Below are 20,008 nucleotides of genomic sequence, written 5' to 3'. Positions count from 1 at the left end.
TTCAAAATGTCAATAGTGCCAAAGTTGAGAAACCCTGATTTAGAGAAACTCTTAAATGTGAAGAAAGAGACTTGTTCAAGGACATTTGTTAAAGCATTGTAATAGTGGAAGATTAGAAATAATCTGAATGTCCATCAGTGGATTCAGTACTTTATTAGAGTTAAAGAAATGAAGTAGATCTATAAATACCAACAGAGATCTCAAAAATAATGTTGAATGAAAAAAGCTACTTTCAGTACTATACCATTTATGAAAATTGAAAAAATATACAAAGACAACTCTATTATTTATATATGTAAATAAAAATATGAAAAACTATTAAGAAGCTACATGCCAATCTGATGATAATAGGAAGATGGGGAAAGGGGAATGGCACTGGGGGTGGTGAATAGGGACTTCAACTTTAGTTGTTCTTTGATAAATATACACAATATGAAGCAAATATGGTTTCATATTCATGTGAATTTGAAAGCATTATGTTAATTCCATTTGTTATAAATTCTGGTTGTTTAGAATGCATATATGTAATGTTATTGTTTATATTTTTCTATAGTTTCTAAATTTCTTGGAAAAAAAAATGCTCATCCGTGAATTCCATTTACAACTTGATCCACATACAGAGTTCATAGTACCTAGTACAGCATGTTGCATGATTGAATTTTGTTTTTTTCCGAATTCTTAAAGTCCAGAAAGTTAACTTGCCTTTCTAAGGAGAGAAGTAAAACTATTTTAATTTCATTTAATGTTTGTTAAATTTGTTTGTGCAATTGTGGGGAAACTATATTAACTTACATTAACTATTAAAAGTTATGCCTAATTCACAAAGGTGAAAACCCATCATAAAGGCTTTCCAATAAGTACTATATTTATTTTGTTTTACCTGATTTTTGTGTATTGGAATTTGATAATTGGTCTCTTAGCAGAAACATGAAATATTTCTCCTATTCAAATATTTTGTTGCGTTGCTCTTTTTGTTGTTGTTGTTGTTGTAAAGTTATTTGGTTTTGCTAGTTTAAATAGCCTTTTCAGAGACTATCCGGAAAGTAAATTTAGGTATCTAAATAATCCTAGGAACTTTACTCATAAAATTCACTTTAAAACCATGTTAACTAGCATTTCCTGCTTAGTTTACACTTTACTGTGAAAATTTTTATACTTGTTATTGTAGAGAAAATTAATGCCATGTCATAGCCAGTATTTTTTCAGAAGACAAGGATCAGTTTTCATATGGGATAAAATATATTGACAGTAAAATGAAGTGGAGATAATATACATGACCTCTGATTTTCTTCTTAAAGTGGTAGAAAAATACCTGTCTCAAATACACTATAATTAAGAGTTATAATAACTATCCAGGATATCTTTGAGTTTAAATTATCTTAAATTAAGCAACTTAGATTAAAATTACATTTATAATTGTATACAAGTTTATAATTTTTAAACATAAAGCATTTACCCACAGTTTAAAAAAACCAGTAATTTAAATTTAAAAACTTAAACTTTAGTTAATAATTTTTATTTACCCTTGTAAATAAAACATACAAACTTAATGCAAAAATGCCTATATCTTTATATGTAAATGTGGATCCAATGAAAAGGTGACTGAAAATTAATTACTTTGTTTAAAAAAAGTCAGGTCTTAAAATTTTAGATTAGATCTAATTTTTTGTTAGAGGTTTTTATACAAATTATAAGAATGACTTAATTATAAAATTCATGAAGATAATTTAAACTCAGAATATTTAATTTAAGATAATTTAAGCTCAAATATATCATTATGAATAGTTATGACTTCTAACTATATACAATTTGAAATATAACCTTTTTAGATAATTTTCATAATTAGGTGAGAACAAGGGGTGGACTATCTCCGGTTTATTTTCTTGCTAGTATTTGCAATTTAATGGTAGAGTTAATCCTTAATTGCTGAAAAAGAGTTGGCTATAATAAGATACCAATTATTCCTGTATAATACAGTATGTAATAAATTTTAAGGATGAACCTTTCAAGAAATAGGGTTAAAAAGTCTTCAAAGAAAATCTCATTGACATTTGTTCTTGTATGTATGTGTGTAAAGTTAGAGTTGATTCTTTACCGGATTCCATGTTAATGGGAGAGCATAGCTGATTAGACCAAAGCTTAGTAGAATTAGCTTTCTTTCAGGTATAAAATATGTGCTTTTCCAACACAGGCATGAGGTTCTGGTTTGAGCAGAAGGGTGGAACCCCTTAGATGCACTCTTTTTTGAAGTTGGATTTGTTAAGAAATAGTATGAAAATTGTCTCTTCTTCTCAGATATGAATATCTGTGAGATATGGAGTGGGAAAGGAATTAACACGATTATTTTGAAGTAATATACTCAACTTTTAAGAAATTTGATGCTTATTATAGAAATTTTGGGCTCGGTTCCCAGACCCCCAGATATATGAGTCTATATATATGGATATATTATAGATATATGAGTCTATATATGCAATGAAGTCTATCGGAACACTTATTAGGGGTGTTTTGGAGGAAAGCATCTGGTTCTCTGACTTATGATCTTAATCTTCAGATGTCAGTGATTTTAGTTTTAGATTTTCCCTGTAGTATGCAGAAATCCTCTTTCCGCAGATATAGAGGTGAATTACTAGTCTTTCCCCACTGCAAAATTTTAAGCCGTATGAAAATGTTTATGATAATGAATTTTGGTTTTGTGGCTCGTTTTATAGGTGAAATTTTAAGAAGTCTATTTTTTAGGTATTTTTAGTTTATGTTACTTAAATATTTATTCACTTTCATGTTTTAAGTAGGGATCAAGAAGTACCAGTGAAAAGTTTAAAATTATGAGAACATTTTTCTACACATTGATGTGTGCATGTATGTAGGTATGTTCTTAAAATGTAGGTTTTTTTTAAAATGTACAGCTTTTTATTGCTGCATTTTTATGAGCACAGAAATTTGGAAAGAATCAGATTATCTAACAGTAATAGTGATTGGTTAATTTCTGATGGTACAGCCAAACAATAAAATCTTGCACATTCATTTAAAACAAAGCTATATAGAAATATTTATTTAAATTAAGAGAAAAATTCAGGTTACAAAACAATATATAAAGCATGATTTCATTTTGGAAAAAAGAGTTGCATAGGAAAAATTCTGGAAGAATATATGCCAAAACATTAAACAGCAATATTTGCCCAAAATTGGAAGCATAGGTGATCTTTGTTCCTTTCTGAGTATTTTTCTGTAATTAACATGGATTATTTGTATTATAAAGAAATAATGAAGGGTTTTGCAATTGTTTAGTAGTCTTGCAAATTCTAACTAACATACAGGTTGGAGTTTATCAAGGGCCAAAGCATAAGAATAATGGGTTAAACTATCTTCTACAGTTGTGTTTACACATCTAATATCTAAAACTTGCAGTTATTAGTATGTATGGTGCACAGATTGTGTATATGGTTCCCTTGGTTGAAAAAAAATTTTTTAAAAAGCCACACTTGGGTAGTAGACAAAGAATGAATTCCACCTGACCTTTTGGACCTACTATTAAGGATTAGGCTTTTATTCTAGTTAAGATATTTGACGTTTTGTCTGCCTTGGCACCAATTGTGCATCAGTATGGTTATGAAATAATTAGGAGAAGAATATCTCTTTTTAGAGGATCTTGCCCTTAAACTTTTCAAATGGCTTGAACTTTTTATTTTTCATAATTAAGTATGGAAGACAGTTTTTACTTTGCTCAGTCTTTACTAACACCTGATGGAAAGTTTAATCAACTCAGCCCAGATATTTACGAATTTTTTCCATATCCTTGGAGATGGTGCCATATGAATCTTGTTAAGGTTCGATAAGCAATTAAATTAAAAAAATAATCTTGCTAAATTGTTTGAATTTGGTGGCACTGTATCAAATAGGTTAACATATCCTTTCATTTAGTTTATTTGCTATGTATGCCTAATGATTGTCCTTTCAATTTCATGTGATGTGGAATGATGCTAAGAAGCAGCCCTTGATTAGATTTTGGATATCTTTTTCTCTTTACATTGTTGTATTCAATTTACATATCTTTTCTTGCATATCTTTTGATGCTGTTCACCATATTCTTTCACTTTCTAAACTTTTCTCCATTATCATATCTGTTCTATAAAACCAGGATAAGCTATCTGATCTACCAGTTCCATGGGATTATTATGATGCTTCTATTAGATATGTGTCACATACTTGTAAAGCAACCAAACAGTTATACAGATATTAGTTATATTATTTTTTTTAGGACATGTGATGCTGTAATTTCTGTTATGCCATGTGAGTTTGAATTTATATTTGATTTCTGCTAGAAGTCTGAGCAGGGTCTTTTAAATGAACTGCATTTAGAAATGAAGGAATATATTGTGCTTGGGTGATTTGGCAAGTAAAGTATGCCGAATTATTAATATGAACTCACCTAATGTTGGAGAGGACAGCTAATGGAAATTGGAATCCTGTTCATCTCAATATAATTGAAAATTTATTTAGTTTCTGCTAACATATGATTGTAATTTTTTGTTTCAAAGAATAAAGTTACATAATAAAAAAATAATGCTAATATAATAAACCAAGTATGGCAGTATGGACAGAGTATTTCCACTGGGAGAAGTCATTAGTTCTTAAAACTTGTTCTCTATTAACTTTGTTTACTAAGTCCACTTGTCCCTATTTGTTTATTTAGGGTACATCCAGTTCTAGTATTAGTTTTTGAAAAAGAAAAAAAAAAGGTAGGAAATGTTCTGGTACTGCAATAATGGTGGTTGATGTAGCCTCTAAAATGATAAGGAGTTTCATGCTCGTTTACCGACCTCTTGATTCTTTGGTGGTGGTGGTGGTTGTTTCGCTTTGGTTGTTTGTTTCTTTTTTTGCATCTCAGACTTTCCATCTCTATGTCTTAGTCTGGAAAAATTTCAACCATTATCTATTTGAATATTGCCTCTGTCCCCTTTTCTCTTGGAATTTGATTTGGGTGTGTTTTACAACAGTGATACTTTAGAGTGTGGTTCTTAGATCAGTGCTGTTCTGCAAATTGATTTTACTAGACTGGTGAATAAAGGACAGATTCAAAGTAAGCATTTGAAAATTCGTATAGCAATTTGACATTACCATGACATCTAAATGCATGATTTTTTAAAAATAATTTTAATGCCTTTTACAGAAGTTTCTGCAATAGATGGACAGTTTAAGAAATGGTCCTTTATCATTGACAGTTACAGAAATATTTTCTTAAACCTTTGCATTCTATTCTTTGTATTTCTTAACTGCTTTTACGTATTTTTTTTTGTCTCTCTGAACTGCATTTTAGATATTTTTTAAAAAATCTTTGCTTTGTTTACTAATTTTTTCTATTTGTATTGAGTCCATTGTTTAACTTTTACACTGAATTTAAAATTTATGGTTTTACTTTTTGATGTTCTATTTAGTAATTTATTTTTATTTTTTTTGTAAACCTGCTTTGTCATTTTTAAAATAATGTCCTCTTTCTTGGTTTTATTTTTAAGCCTTGCTATTGTGTGAAATATTCTTACTGTATAATCTTTCTAATAATTGAGGAATTTGTAGTCTAATTCTTTTGTCTCTTGTTTTTGTTGACTCTCATTCAGTGTGTCTTGTTTCTTGTATGTTTTTTGATTTTTGATTTTTTAATTTTTAAAATTTTTGTCCTGAGTAGTGTTCGTTAGAAATCTGTTGGATTCTTTTAGGCCTGGACTGAAGTTATTTTCTTTCACACAGGATCTGCATGCATATGCTTCTCCGAGTTGCCTGGGTTACTTACAATTTAAGAGCACTTTAAATAACATCTACATATGAAATTTATTAGATTATACAAGTAGTGTGAATTTAGGCTTAGAACCTTTGGAAGACTACTTTGTGGTTACAGTCTCAGGAGAATTGATATAACATTCTCCAAATGAACAAATGATAGAGATCGAAACAGATTGGTGGTTGACAGGAGTTAGTGATGGTGAAAGATGGGATGGGTGTGGTGATAAAGGGGTAGCAAGAGGGAGAACTTTGTGATAATGTAATAGTTCTGTATCATGATTACAGGGATGGTACAGGAATGTACTTATACATACGATATACCAGTGTCAATTTCCTGTTTTTGATATTGTGCTATGTAAGATGTAACTATTGGGGTAAACTGGGTGAAGGGTACATGGACCTCTTTGTACTTTCTTTGAAACTTCTTGTGAATCTATAATTACTTAAAAAAAAATCGTGGGTTCTCTCTCTTTTTTTTTTTTTCCTCCTTCATCTGGTGCCAAGTTTAAGACAGGAAAGTTTCCTCTTGCTCTCTTACTGTAATATGAGTTATTTCTTTTTGATCTTAATATGAGGATGCTGGAATACCAGCTTTATGTAGGAGTTTCCTTTTTGATAATCTCTTTAAAGTCTTTATCTCCTCGGTATCAAACAGCTATCAGTTCATCATTGGTAGGTACATACACTCAGGATGAAAGCTGGTTTCTGGGCTTTCTTAAGAAGCTCTCTTCTTAAGTCTCTAATTCCACTTTGTTTATATGTGGATGCCTTATTTCCTTGCTAGCTAAGCAATCATTAAAACAGATTTTTTCCCCCTTGTTTTTAAAGTTGTATCTGGTAGTATCAAGGTGTCTAGTCTGCCTGGAAATCTACCTGAAGACTTCTGGAAATCAGAGTCCCCATCTATTTACAATTTAGTCTTACCAAGTACATTGTTATTTTGTGCCTCCACTTCTATTTATGTTTTTGTTATTGTAAGAGCACTTTTCTTCTTTCTTTGGTTCATCAGACTTCTTGGGCAGGCCTGTAACAGTCTACTCCCAGTTATGCTTTCTAATCTTGTTTCCTACTGCTCTTGCAACTAGCCATATTCTGGCTTGCTAAAGATGTGATGTACTGTTGTCACTATTCTTGTACTCATGTCATTCCATCCTGTCTCTCTCTCTTTTGATTTCATTGGTTCTTCTAGTACTGTTGATATTTTGGGCTGAATAATTCTTTGTTATGGGGTGTTGTCCTGTGTATTGTAAGATTTTGAGCAGCATCTCTGACTTTTACCCACTAGATGCTGGTAGAACCCTTCCCCTCATTCGTGACAACCCAAAATGTCTCCAGACATTGTCAGGTATCCTTTGTGGGGCAACATCTCGCCTAGTTGAAAACCACTGCTTTAGCTCTGTGTGATTTTGGTGTCATCTGGGGAACCTTCTCTGATTATTCCTGCCTGTTACGGCTTTTACATTCTGAATTTTCTGTGGCATATTTTGTCTGAACTGTATGCTTGCCCTTATTACATTTTCTTGTGAATTGCTATTCTATTTATCTTTCTGTGCATGCATGTGTCTTATTTCCCAAGTTCTAGAGTGCTGGGACCATGCATTTCACTTTTTTTGTTTGTTTATTTTGATCAACCCCATGTACATGTGAGTAGTTTTAAATGTATTGATTAATTGCTTGCTTTTTTCCATATTTTTCTATTTTTTTATGTGAAGGTAATGGATGTTTAGGAAATTGACTCACTGTAGAAATTATGGAGAACTTTGAAGCATTCAAAATGATGAGACTCTATTAATGATAATTCTGAGACTTGCAGGCAGTAGAATTAATATATAACAGTTGTGTGTATACCCAGTAATAACCTTGAAAAATTCAAGACAGTGCAAACTAGATATAAAATTATAAGAAAGAAATAATTTCAGTTAGTCATGTCCATTATATAAGTAACCAGAAAAATGGACAATATGATAGAAATTTAAAAAAAATAGTCAAAAAATATAGTAAGTGGAAGGATTTGCAGAGGCATGAGGGATGAATGATTAGTTCCACAGAGTAGGATGAGCAAAGTAATTGGGGTAAATTGTTAGGAATGATGGATGTAGCATGTGGTTGGGAGTGACTAGTGCAGAGCTGACAAACGTGATACGTGAATGCTAGTAAGTTGAATACAAGTTAGGCACAGAGAGGTTAGCTTCTTAGTACCAATTAAAGAGAAACACATATATTTTGGCCCAGCTGGGAAGATTAAGCCCAGTTACAGTTTTCTCCCACCTTTTTTTTTTATCATCAGCAATTCCAAGTAATAAAATAAATTGTTGCCTAAATTTAACTGCTTTTACAGGGTGCCTGATTGCTTCCTCATGTAGACCCAAAATCTGTCCTGAAAAATGACAATAAGCGTAATATGTATTCATTTTAAAAAAAATTAGAAAGTAATGAAAAATATGGAGAAAATCAAACTTAGTTATAGGTGCCAGAACCAGAATTAAACCACTATTATCATTTTAATTAATTCCAGTTTTTATTTTTATATAGTTAGTCTCTCTCTCTCTCTAGATGTGGATATATGATGTGCCAGTGTGTGTACATAGGTACATACTATATATGTGTGTGTGTATGTTTGTGTATGTATATATATATTTATATAAAATTAGAATGAAAAGGAAATGTTTTATATACTGTTCTTTTCAATTTAATAATAGGACCATTTCTCCATAGATCAGTAAAATTCTTAGAAGTGTTATTTAGTGACTGCATAGCATTCTATTCTGAGATTACCCCAAAATTTATTTAACCATTCCCTTATTATTGAACATTTAAGTTTTCTTTCATTTTTTATTAATACATACAATTTGTGGTGAATCTCTCTAATGAAAATCTTTGAGTACATCTCTTATTTTCTTTGCAGAGTTGTAACTTCCACTGCAGTCTGCCTCTTATAATTTGTCTTGCAAAATTCGTTCTATCCATTTTCCTTAATTAAAAGAACCCCAATTTTATAGCTGGCATTATTGACAATGTAGGTGACTGCATTTCCAAGCCTCCCACTGATTGGGTGTGGCCAAGTTATTATGGTTTATAAAATGTAGCTGAGATATTGTATGAGAATTAAAAAGGAGCAGGGTGAATTCTTCTTTCCTCCTTTTTTCTTCCTGCTGCCTGCAACAGGGATGTATTAGCTGGAGTTTTAATAGCCTTCTTAGATTATGAGATGACTTTGAATGAAACTGTACGTGGTAGGGCAAAAAGGTAGAAAGAACTTGGGTCTTTGACACCGTGGAGCTGCCTCAGCAACCTTTATTGTCTACTTCCAGATATTTACGTGGGAAAAATAAATCTCTCTCTTTTTTCTCTCTTGTTTAAATCATTAACTTATGTTTTTGTTTGTTTGTTTTGGAGGGACATGACCTAATCCTAGTTGATACAGAATGCCATTGTTTAAAGCCTCTATGTAGTAATGTAAAAGGTTGAATACAAGGAAACATGGAATTGTGTCATAGTAGATTCTGGATCCATGTTAAAGAAAACCAAAATATACTTGAGACTGAAAAGAGATTAATTGGTGTCAAAGGAAAACACTTAAAATAATATGGAAAATACATCAGTTCAGGGACTTTTGTATAATTACATTGTTGAATTTGTTCTTGAATGCTTTTAATAATTATCACAAATATTATTTCAGAAAACATTTGATAGCTTTTAGGTAAAAAAAACAAAGATAATTATATATTATATTGCATCAGAATAATCCCTTCCAGTTCTATGAATTTTTATTATAATTAAATATCTTGGCTAGTCACTTTGATAAGGTCAGTTCATAAATGTAACTTTTAGTGTTCTTGTATTAACTTTGTTGGAGAATGTTGATAGAGGAAGTTATTTTAAAAATGTTCTTTATAACTGTGGATTTACTTTTTTTCAGTATTATTCTAGGAAAGTTAATAATAACTTTAGTGAAAAAAATTAAGGATTCACATTTTTATCCAGGATATTCCACTACATACAATGTTATGCAAAGAAAAAAAAGACTGAGAAATAATAAAGCACACCAAAATATTAAGAATGTTTAATCTTAATATTTTAAGGGAGGGGCTATTTCTCCCTGTTTCTTACATCCCAGAAACAAATACATACATGTATATATATTTATAATAGGAAAACTGTGCACTACTAAAATTCATTTTACTTAAACCCCGAGTTTCCCACCTTTGACACTGTTGACATGTTGGGCCAGATATGTTGTGGGGGACCGTTCTGTGCAGCACCCCTGGCCTTCACCTACTTGATGCCAAAGCACTCCCCAGTTGTGACAACCAAAGATCTCTGCAGCCATTGCCCAAGTCCTCTGGGGGGCAAAATCTCTCCCAGTTGAGAACTGCTGTAAGCAATATACCATGTCTTAAAATTCACTGTAGCTTTTAGGTTGGACTCACATATAAGGGCTCTGTAGTTCACAGAACCTGAACACTGAAGTTGGGTAAACGAAGTTTGAATCCTCCCTACCACTTGGGGACCTTACTGAGTCTCAGTTACCTTGACTATAAAATAGGTAAAATATTACTTACTTTGAAAGTTTGTTGTGAGAATTCGTTAAGATAAATTGTATAAATCAATTGAATAATGTTTCCTTCAAATGCTGTGCTATATTGTTTGGATTTATAAAAACCCATTATAGAGTTCTTATTTCTGTGGGAAAACCTGTCGTAGTTTAGGATCTACTATTTATGGATTTCAAGAGCATTATACCATGGGTAGATAAAAACTTTAAGTCAATATTAAATGAAGACTGATTTATGAGGTCATTTGTTTTTGACCCTTTGTGGTACTCTGATTAGATTGTGGTTGCATTCAAATAGTAACAGTTAAGTGATCTCACTGTGTTCTTTCAGACTTTGAAGATAGCATTAGATGTCATCCAATCACTTTCTTCTTTGCAGTTTTTGCCTTCCCATCTGAAATCCCGCCAATTTTAACAGCTTTTGTGTCAGCTCCAATAGAGGAAGCCAGCCTGTATCAGTTTGAACTTAGTCCACTAAGGACTTCTAGAGACTTGACATAGTTTACAACTAATGATGCCCATTTTCCATTGTTACTTTGTAGAATTATAAAACTCTGTCTCCTAATGAAAGAAATACTGCCATCAATAATCAAGTTTATTCTTATTGTTCTCCGGCTGCAGAAAATTTCTAAACACTTGGGGTAAGTGGGAAAATTATCAGAAAGACTGTAGCACTATCAAACTGTAAGTGTTACTTTGAAAAAGAAGTGTAAGTTAAGAATATTTTAAATGTACGATTGTTTGGGGGGAAGATATGTTAGGCAAAGATACAGCGGAGGGTATATTATAATCATGTTAATAATTTATGAGAACTAATCCTATGCAGTCTTTTAAAAATTGAAAATGTGTTCCTGTGCACTGAGATGAGGATTTTACCAATACCATTGGAAAATATTTCTAATTCTAACAAGAATTGATTTAATTTATATACATTTGTTTATTTAAGACTGTGGATTCCAGAAAATCATTGTAGTTTTGTAGATTTGTGATTTGTCTGGGTGACTTATTATTTTGGATTTTTGCAGAATTATTTTTTTGCTGATTTATTTATATATTTCATTATTTATTTATTTGATTATTTAGTAAATTATTTATTTGATGAATTATTAATACATCTTCATGACATGTTTTAAATTATTTATAACTTAATTTTGAGTTTATTGCTTTTAGATGCTGCATTGTTACTGACTAGTTTTGCTTTTTTTCTTTGTGGTTCTTGAAAATTAAAGTATTAGCTCTAAGGCAAAAGTATATTCATTGCAATGCCCATGGATTTTTTTTTTTTTTTTTTTTAGTAATTTATTTTAGAGATAATATTTCAGTTATGCTTTGTTTAGCTCTAAATATACCTGTTTAGGGGTATTGGTGATAGAATGTGTGTGTGTTGTGTGCATATTCATTGTATAGTGACTTACAAATAAATGATATAGCCTTTCATCTATAGATAGGCTAGACTGAGATTGAATACTTAAACCTTGGTCCACATTATCTATTACATCTCTAAAGGGCAGGTCTGTATTTCTTACTTGCTTTAGAATAAATAATGGAGTCTTGGATATTTTATTTTAGCGGCAAATCTATTTTTCTACTGGAATATTTCTGGGAAAGTTCAGAGAAATGAATTCCAACTTAGATTTGAACCCCGATATAAAAATAAATTTGACTGAGGTAGACTTTGTTTTGTAAATTCCCTTTATATATGTATTTGGAAAATAGCATTATGCTTATATAGATTATTGTATTAGTCATAATGATGTTTATTTCACCTCTCTTATGGAAAGTTTTATTTCACTTCATTTTAATGAATGGACAAGGATATTTACAGATGCAAAGTATAGTTTCTTTGATTTTAGTTAATAGTATTTTAATGTAAAGTTTATATTTTTAACCAAATAAGATAATTTCTTCTTTCTTCTGACTGTTCTATAAGGTAGTGCAGTTATTAGGGTCTCTTGTTGAATGGTTTTAATGAATAGTTTAAAGTGGTCATTGAAAGAGTGCCATGTGTACAACACGGTCTTTATTCTTTGTTTACTTGCCATGAATTTCTATGTGCTTTATAGTTTTAACACTTCAGAGAGAAGCTGCCTTGTACATTTCAAGTTGGGATGCTACTGAAAGATAGTGAAAATGGCCTCTGTAGACAGGTTTCACTAAAGAATTGTAAATTATGCATGCTTATATCCAAATTTTTTATTTTGAAATATTGAGTATATGAATATTTAATTGGAACATTGCTTTAGTATCTTCATATGCTTGCCTTAAAGGAAGCAGTTTCCTTTGATTTGTATACATGGATTTAATAATGTGTGCATTGTGTACATAACTTCAGTTCTCGAAATGAACAACCACAGATACTATTAGATGTGAAATTTTATTTTAAAATGTGCTTCGTTATGCCAGTATAACTTCTTTAGAAGAAAAAAGCTTCCTTCAATGTTGAATAAGATCTACTATATTGTCGTCATGGTTAATCTACCTGGCCCACACTATTAACATGTATTTGTGGCATACCAGCTCTATCATACAAATGATCTTTGGTTGTAAGTCCACACAGTAGACATACACACATGTATATGTGCACACAAATGAAATTTTCACCTGACATTAAAATAATTTTTTAGGATTTGTTTTGGAAAGGAGACAGTAATGTAGATTATCATAATTTTAGCTATCATTTATATGAAATTCCGTAATATAGGATAACCATATAAGTTATCTTCTAATCCAGGACAGCTTTGAGAGTGAAAAGGGGTACTGAAATTATGTCAGGACAATAGATTTAAATTGGGACCTTAACTGGGCAGATTGAGGTCTATGATCACCTTAGTAGTATCTAAACTTCCTATTGAATAATTCCTGATAGTCTTGTATAGTGTATATTTAATAGGAATCTTATTTAACATTCAATATCTTTAAAAACATTCTAATGTGTGACTGATGTTTCATAGCTTTTTAAACTTATTTTCAAGGTGATAGTAAAAGGGTTTTACTATTGGGAACAGAAAGATAAGTGTAGTAAAATTGGTCGTATTTAGTAAATGGTTCCAAAGATTTTCTTCATTTCACACTTCACAGGTTTTTTGAGTACTTGTTTTGCCTTGCAAATCTTCTAATTGATGGCATATTTGACATACTGAAAAACAATTCTATATATTACATCTTCAGAATTTATAATTTCATATTGAGTGAACCGATGGTCTTTTTTTTTCTTTAAAAGTCATGCCACATATCACATGTTGGTGAAGTTGTCAGTTTTGCCAAAACATTTTAAAAACAACTGTTTTTCCTTGGTGAAATTATGGGGGGGTGGGGGAACGGAATAGGAATCTCTAGAACAAAGTAGTTTAAAGATTTTGATTTTTTGTTTTTTTTTTTTTTTTTTGTAAAGTTTTCTGTTTACTCCCCTCTTGACATGTATTCATCTGACATTGCATGTTAAAATTTTAAGGTCATAATTAGAATCTAAAATTTTAATTTCTGGTTTGTGTCTAGAACATAGACAATCCGTTAAGTTAAACTAGGCAACCAGAGTGGCATGTTGTATTTGAATATGCATTAAAAGGTTAGAATAATTCTTATTCATTCATATGTATAATCTCAGAATTCTTTTTGTTCAGAAAGGCCTATTATGCTTGGTAAAAAGGTACGCGCTATCCATATATGCTGCCTCAAGTTTGTCACAGTATGAAGCACTTCCTGAAATACTTACTACTGTAGTTGCACAGCTTATGTGTTGCTTCTGAGAGGAGCTCCTTTATAATTATGACAGTGAAAGTACAGCCAAAAGTCATGTTAAACCCAATATTTCTTTCACACCTCATCCATTTTGTGGATAGCATGTGAACACTGATAATTTACGAGAGCAACCAAGGTTGTTCCCATAGCAGTTTCTCAAATATCTTACCCCTACCTCCCAGCTGTTACAAAATTTGGCATGAATGTGCATTTGAATTCTGGACTAATTAAATGGAACTTTATTAAATTTAGAGTTTGCCAAACCAAAAAAGGGGAATTCTGCTATACTTCAAGGGTTATTAAGGGCACTAAATAATAATATTATTAAATATTAAAGACATGTAAGAGTCTTTAATAATACTATATGCTATGCTGACTGAATGCATTGTCTTAGTATTGATCACTTCAGTATTGATGTTGCTCACTGAAACAGTAAAAACCAAACAACATAGCAATGATAAGAAAATAGAAAACAAAGTCACCCAAATTAAATTATGTAACCTGGCACAGCTATAGATATACAATCTATTGATTAGATCCTATTTTTTTACTTTAATTTGGCTAGCTACATAAAAGTTGGAGTATTAATGAGGTCATATATAGGAAAGCTTTGTATCAGAAACTTATAAAAGAGAATATGTGTTTTTCCTAGAGTAGCTGTCAAATCTCTGAGTCATCTTTAGCACACATTACTAAAAGTTATGGGCTGAAGAAAGGATATTTGGAAAAGGATAAACTTAGCAAGGGATATTTTTTAGTGTAATTGATAAAAGATCCCTTCTTGTCTTCCTCCCTCCCTCCCTTTCTTCCTTCCTTTTTTTGAAATATTTTTATCTGTTGTTTCCCCACTTTGCTTCTTTCTTGCAATAGGAGTTCTTCTAGAGTAAAGATATCAACAAGGGTAGTGCTGCCACAGAAGGAAAAGTTTGGAAATTGATAGGGGTGTTTTTGCTTATAACAACATTTATGGGAGTGTTTTTGGCATTTAATAGGTGGGGATCAGGGATGCTAGGTGTTCTAAATGCATGGGATAGTCTTTTTCTTTTTAATTTGATTTTATTGAGATGTATTCACATACCATGCAGTCATACAAAACGTACATTCAGTTGTTCACAGTACCATTATATAGTTGTGTGTTCATCACGAAAATTAATTTTTGAACATTTTCATTATCACACACACAAAAATAATAAGAATAAAAATTAAAGTGAAAAAGAACAATTAAAAAGATCACTGGGTGTTTTTTTTTTTTTTTTTGCCCGTTTTTCTACTCATCCATCCATACACTGGACAAAGGGGAGTGTGGTCAATATGGCTTTCCCAATCACATTGTCACCCCTCATAAGCTACCTTTTTATACAATCATCTTCAACATTCAGGGGTTCTGGGTTGTAGTTTGATAGTTTCAGGTATTTACTGCTAGCTATTCCAATTCATTAGAACCTAAAAAAGATTGTCTATATTGTGCGCAAGAGTGCCCACCAGAGTGACCTCTCGGCTCCTTTTGGAATCTCTCTGCCACTGAAGCTTATTTCATTTCCTTTCACATCCCCCTTTTGGTCAAGAACATGTTCTCCATCCCATGATGCCGGGTCTAGATTCCTCCCCAGGAGTCATATTCCATGTTGCCAGAGAGATTCATTCCCCAGGGTGTCAGATCCCACGTAGAGGGGAGGGCAGTGATTTCACCTTTCAAGTTGGCTTAGCTAGAGAGAGAGGGCCACATCTGAGCAACAAAGAGGCATTTGGGAGGAGGCTCTTAGGCACAATTATAGGCAGGCCTAGCCTCTCCTTGCGGCAACAGTCTTGCCAAGGGCAAGTCATGGGATAGTCTTAAACAACAAAAATTGTAACACACAACTATTTTATTGTGGAATAGAACATATTTACATGGAAGTAATAACTTTCCAAGTGCAATTTACCAAGTAGTTAGCAAATTTCAAAGAATGTTATGGGTTACAGTTCCACAGTTTCAGTTATTTCCTTACTGTAAAATATAACATATATGAAAAATAGGTGATAACTTTCAGAGTGCAATTTAACAAGTAGTTTTATAGGAAATTTCCAAGAATGTTATGGGTTATAGTACCATAGTTTCGGTTATTTTGTTATTGTAAAATATATCATATATACAAAAAGTTGATAACTTTCAAATTATAATTTGACAAGTAGCTATACAGCAAATTTCAAAGAATGTTATGGGTTACAGTTCCACCATTTTAGGTCTTTCCTTCTAGCTATTCTAATACCCTAGCAACTAAGAAAAAGAAAATTTTATAAAGCTACAGTATTCATAATCCTTTGTTAAATTCTGTCTTGTCTGTTGCTACCCCTTCTTCTAGTTTAATTACTTTCCCTATCTTCAGGGATATCTGGACAGTGACCACCCTAGCTTGTTCATATTGAAAAGGGATTTCAACATTATGGGAAAAACGGACATGACTGGTTGATGTTTTTGAAGAGGGTTTTGCCTCTGGGTTTTGCGACTTAATTGGCATAGGAGCTCTCTGGAGGATTTAAGTTTCTGAAGAATAAACTCAGTGAGTGAAACCTTTATATAGTCTCACATAGGGACCCAGGTATTCTTGAGGGTTTTTGCAATTACTGTTGACTTGGGCTTATCATACTGTGACCATTTGGAATATCAAGCTGAAGCTTGCATAGATGTAACCTCCAGGACAGTCTGTCGACTCTATTTGATGTCTTTTGGCCACTGAAACCTTATTTTGTTGCCTTTCTTTTCCCCCTTTTGATCAAAAAGGCATTCTCAACACCTTGATGCCAGGGTCAGGCTCATTTCCGGAATCTGTGTCCCACGTTGTCAGGCAGACTTACTCAACTGGGGGGTCCAGTCCCATGTCGGGGGGAGGGTGAAGAATTTAATTGCAGAGTTGGACTTAGAGAAAGTCCACATTTGAACAAAAAAAGAGGTTCTCTGGAGGTAACTCCTGGGCATGATTTTATGTGGGCTTAGCTTCCCCTTTACAACCATAAGTTTCATAAGAGCAAGCCTCAAGATCGAGGACATGACTTGTAAAGTAGAGGGTTCCTAATTTCATAAGGCATATGTTCTGTCCACGATAATCAATCAGTGTCTCACATTATCATCACTTAGTTGTACAATCTTCATCACTCTCCATTTTAAGCAATTCTCATGACCCAAAATACCCCTTAGCTCTTTTTAGCCCTTAGTTACTTGTCCCTAGTATTTGTGGGTATTAGTAAAGTATTCTTATTAATTATAGTCCCGAATATGCAATAGGTAGATTTTTCCGATATACCATTCAATTGTCAACTCTCTGGCCAGTTCATACGTGGAAGTATATCATGCAAGCACCTATCTATATTTGTAGTGCTGATCTGTCAGAGACATGCCTTTTAACAACTCCTTTCAATCCTGTTCCCCTTCAGTGCAGTTCTGATACTTATAATCCTATTAACAAACAGTCAGCACCTCATCCATTCTCGTATCTTTAAATTCACCCTCATTTACATATCTGAATATATTAGGTTATCATTCCCCCTTCACTAGTTTTTGTCTATCTCTTGATCCCCAGTATTCTGCGTTGTAAGACATTGATTTTATATTGTTCAGGGAGTTCACAGTAGTGGTAACATACAATGTCTCTCCTTTTGTGTCTGACTTATTTCACTCAGCATTATATTTTCAAGGCTCATCCATGTTGCTGTATGTTTCAGGACCTTGTTCCTTCTTACTGCTGTATAGTATTCCATCATATGTATGTATCACATTTTGTTTGTCCACTTGTCTGTTGAAGGACACTAGGATTGTTTCCATCTCTTACCAGTTGTGAACAATGCCACTGTGAACATCGGTGTACAAATGTCTGTTTGTGTTTCTGCTTTCAGATCTTCTGGGTATATACTGAGAAGTGGAATTGCTGGATTGTAGGGTAATTTGATACCTAGTTTTCTAAGAAACCACCAAACTGTTTTCCACAGCAGCTGTACCATTATATATTCCCACCAGTAGTGAATAAGAGTTCCAATTTCTCCACATTTTCTCTAGCATTTGTTGTTTGCTGTTTGTTTATTGGCAGCTATTCTTATTGGATTGAGAAGGTATTTCATTATGGTTTTGATTTGCATTTGCCTGATAGCCAGGGAAGATGAACATTTTTTTTTTCATGTGTTTTTTTCCTCTTCAGAAAAATGCCTATTCGTATCTTTTGCCCATTTTATAATTGGGCTGTTTGTACTATTGTTCTAGAGTTGAATGATTTCTTTATATATGCAGGATATCAATCTCTTATCAGATATATGGTTTCCAAATATTTTTCTCCCATTGTGTTGGTTGCCTCTACCTTTTTGACAAAATCTTTTGAGGCACAGAAGCTTTTGATTTTGAGGAGTTCCCATTTATCTATTTTTTCTTTTGTTGCTTATGCTTTGGGTGTAAGGTCTAAGAAGCTACCACATATTACTAGATCTTGAAGATGTTTCCCTATCTTATCTTCTAAGAGTTTTGTTGTGTTGTCTCTTATATTGAGGTCTTTGATTAACTTTGAGTTAATTTTCATATAAGGTGTGAGGTAGGGGTCCTTTTTCATTCTTTTGGATATGGATATCCAGTTCTCCCAGCCCCATTTGTTTGAAAGACTGTTCTGTCCCTGTTCAATAGATTTGGGGGCCTTATCAAAATCAGGTGACCATAGATTTGGGGGTCTATTTCTGAGCTCTCAATTCAATCCCATTGATCAATATGTCTTTCTTTGTGCCAATACATACATGCTATTTTGACTACTGTGGCTTTGTAGTAGGCTTCAAAGTCTGGAAATATGAGTTGTCCCATTTTGTTCTTCTTTTTTTAAGAATGTTTTTGGCAATTCAGAGGCCCATTTCCCTTCCGAATAAATTCGATAACTAACTTTTCCAATACTGCAAAGTAGGTGGTCGTAATTTTGATTGGAATTGCTTTGAATCTGTAAACCAGTTTGGGTAGAATTGACATCTTAACGACGTTTAGCCTTCCTACCCGTGAACATGGAATATCTTTCCACCTCTTTAGGTCCCCTTTGATTTATTTTAGTAACAATTTGTAATTTTCTGTGTAGAGGTTTTTACATCCTTCATTAAAGTTATTTCTAGGTACTTGATTTTTTTAATTACTGTTGTGAATGGATTTTTTTTTATTGCCTCTTCAGTTACGTCATTACTAGTGTATATGAACATTACTGACTTATGTGCATTAATCTGGTATCCCACTACTCTGCTGAATTTGTTTATTAGCTCAAGTAGCTTTGTCATCGATTTCTCAGGATTTTCCAAATATAAGATCATATCATCTGCAAATAATCACAGATTTACTTCTTATTTTCCAATTTGGATACCTTTTATTTTTTTGCCTTGCGAATTGGCTTGGCTAGAACTTTTGGCACGATGCTGAATAATAGTGGTTGATTGTGGGCGTCCTTGACTTGTTCCTGATCTTAAGGGGAAAACTGAAAGTACACCACTGAGAACTGTGGTAGCTGTGGGCTTTTCATATATGTCCTTTATTATGTTGAAGAAGGTTCCTTCCATTCCTACCTTTTGAAGTGTTTTTATCAACAAGGGATGTTGAATTTTTTCAAGTGCTTTTTCTGCATCTATTGAGATGATCATTTGAGTTTGCCTTTCAGTTTGTTAACATGTTCCATTATTACATTGATTGATTTTTTTATGTTTAACTACCCTTGCATGTCAGGAATGAACCTTGCTTGGTCATGGTGTATAATTCTTTTAATGTGCCTTTGGATTCCATTTGCAGTATTTTGTTGAGAATTTTTGCATTTGTATTCATTAGGGGAATTGACCTATAGTTTTCCTTTTTTGTAGTATTTTTATCTGGTTTTGGTATTAGAGTGATATTAGCTTCATAAAATGAGTTAGTAGTGTTCTTTTTTCTTCAGTTTTTTGAGTTTGAGCAGGAATGAT

At 32.6% G+C, this 20,008-nt stretch overlaps 1 protein-coding gene across 4 annotated transcripts in view; it reads left to right on the top strand.

The window, feature by feature from the left end:
* The window catches only part of TBC1D5 (TBC1 domain family member 5), a 739,731-nt gene that overhangs the window by 50,122 nt on the left and 669,601 nt on the right, over nucleotides 1-20,008 (top strand). Inside the window, exon 2 of one of the 4 annotated variants that reach the window (XM_037845586.1) lies at nucleotides 10,876-10,974. The exons of the other annotated variants lie outside the window; for them this stretch is intronic. The gene's annotated coding sequence lies outside the window, so the exon portion shown is untranslated. The remainder of the gene's footprint in view (nucleotides 1-10,875; nucleotides 10,975-20,008) is intronic. 4 annotated transcript variants of the gene reach the window in all.

Source organism: Choloepus didactylus, chromosome 1 (assembly GCF_015220235.1).
Source record: "Choloepus didactylus isolate mChoDid1 chromosome 1, mChoDid1.pri, whole genome shotgun sequence".
In the NCBI taxonomy this organism is placed as follows: domain Eukaryota; kingdom Metazoa; phylum Chordata; class Mammalia; order Pilosa; family Megalonychidae; genus Choloepus; species Choloepus didactylus.
Note: the sequence above shows the minus strand (reverse complement) of the source record. Positions and strands in the feature narration are given on the sequence as shown.